General features: G+C 40.8%; 1 protein-coding gene and 1 long non-coding RNA gene across 2 annotated transcripts in view; one reads left to right on the top strand and one right to left on the bottom strand.

Annotated features, from left to right (window-relative positions):
* PCNX2 (pecanex homolog 2 (Drosophila)) overlaps nt 1-2,179 on the top strand; it is a 328,028-nt gene that overhangs the window by 210,122 nt on the left and 115,727 nt on the right. The window lies entirely within an intron of this gene.
* The window catches only part of LOC109304703, a 14,568-nt gene that overhangs the window by 1,402 nt on the left and 10,987 nt on the right, over nt 1-2,179 (bottom strand). The gene's annotated exons all lie outside the window — the stretch shown is intronic.

The raw sequence follows: 2,179 nt of genomic DNA on the forward strand, positions 1-2,179 counted from the left end.
CCCCCCCCCCCCCGGCTTCTACCCAGCCATTGTTCCAGCTGCTGCTGCTCTGGGGTTTCTAGGCTCCCCTTCCCTCAGCTTTGGCTTTCTGCTCCCACTCTGGAGAGCAGAGCAGTGCAGCCCACAGTGCTGGGGGAGCCTGTGGCTTGGTACAGCAAGAATGCTGAGGGGCTGTCTGGGCTGGCAGTGCAGTGGTTGTATGGGCCACATATAGCATGGGAGAGAAGGAGAGGCTGCTTACATGGATGGAGGAGCATGGAGTGTGGCCTGAGGACTGGTGGCTTGCATTAGTGCAGCCATTGCTGGTGCAAACTGCACCATCTTCAACCCACAGCTGCTTAGAAGTTGGAGAGCCCTACTTATGTCATCTATGATTCTAAATATGATGATATTTTATATATGTAAGGGATACATCACTATGTGCTTACAGTTGTCTTATTGGATCATTTTTAGGGACCTACTCAAATCATGGCAAGATAAAGGATTTTTCACTGCCCGCTACTGGTGTGCAGAGCCAGTTTTACAGGCATTTCGTAGTAGCTCCACCCCTTGCCACTGATTAGCAGAGGGGTCCTGGCCTCCCCTTCCTTTGCTGCTGATTGTCCAAAAGGCAACAAACATATACTTAAATAGAGAATTCCATGGGAATATCATATAGATTACCATCTTATTATAGATCCAAATATTACATTTAAACCTTTGTTTTGTGGTAAGTTTGTTTTTTTTTGAAGGGGGTGGAGGTTGTCCATTCCATGAAAAATTGCAGCCAATGCCATTTTTTGTGAAGACTGCCATTTTTCATGAAGATCACCATTTTTCTCAGCTTCTGCGAAAACCACAAAGCCATAATTTAAGTAGGCCCCTACTTGTATTAGTGTTCAGAAGCAAGGTGGTTCTAAGATACAAAATATTGTACAGTAGATGGAAGCACAAACAGAACAATCCTCACAGGGAAAGTTTCCAAAAAGACATTCACAAAGGAAAAATATTGTAACCCTGTACAGCTGCTTTGGCAAAAGCCAACAAAAAACTCTGCATTCTGTATTCATTTGAATCCCTATTTTAGTATGACTAACAATTTTTTAAAAGAAAATTTTATTTAAGTTTCAGGACAGGATATTTCAAAACTGAAGATTATATTTTAATGAGATTTCCCTTCAATCACAATTTTCTTCAGTGACAGTAACTTTAATATTAATACAATCATGAAGTAAGCTTTCCTAAAAGGAAAAAGCAGCTAGCTGAATAGGATTTAGTTGATTTAAATAGTTATGGCTGAAGTGCATTAGGCTGGCTATCTATTATTTATATTAATGATATCCTTGTTAAATGCAAAACAGTATCTTAATGCAATGTTATGGTTAAGAGTTTAAATGAATAAGTTATTGTTCCCACAGCAACAATAACTTTGTCCTTTAGTATCTGCATACTACTTTCTATTAATGTGTATGCATTATCATCATAAAGTAATGCAAAAGTACACATGCACAAAAGGGCTAACTTTATGTAGAGTTAATCTAGAAACCATAATTTGGAATTGACCTAGTTATATTTATGTAAATTTAAAATAAAATAAAATATATTTTTTTAGAAAAGGAAAAAAAGCCTAATAACTGATCACACTGCAAAACAAATATTACATGCATTTATTTAAATGTACTCACTTACTGTGTTCTTCTGAATTCCTATATACATACATTTCATAGACATTAGGGCTGGAAGGGAACTTGGAAGATCTTCGAGTCCAGCCCCCTGCCCCAGGGGCAGGAAGTCAGCAGGGGTCATAGGATCCCAGCAAGATAAACATCCAAATTGCTCTTGAAGGCGTTGAAAGTAGGTGCTTGAACCACGTCCGGTGGCAGTCTATTCTAGACCTTGGGGGCTCGGACAGTAAAGAAGTTCTTCCTTATGTCCAGCCTGAAACAGTCCTGGAGGAGTTTGTGACTATTCAACCTTATCATCCCTTGGGGCACCCTGACGAACAGATGTTCCCCCAGATCCTGGTGAGTACCCCTTATAAACTTATAGGCAGCCATCAGATCACCCCTGAGCCTGCGCTTTTCCAGGCTGAAGAGTCCCATGGCTCTCAGCCTCTCATCATAAGGTCTGTTTTCCTGACCTCTGACCATGCGTGTAGCTCTCCTCTGGACTCTCTCAAACTTCTCCACATCCTTTTTGA

Source organism: Gavialis gangeticus, unplaced genomic scaffold (assembly GCF_001723915.1).
Source record: "Gavialis gangeticus isolate Ggan-Ray unplaced genomic scaffold, GavGan_comp1, whole genome shotgun sequence".
In the NCBI taxonomy this organism is placed as follows: domain Eukaryota; kingdom Metazoa; phylum Chordata; order Crocodylia; family Gavialidae; genus Gavialis; species Gavialis gangeticus.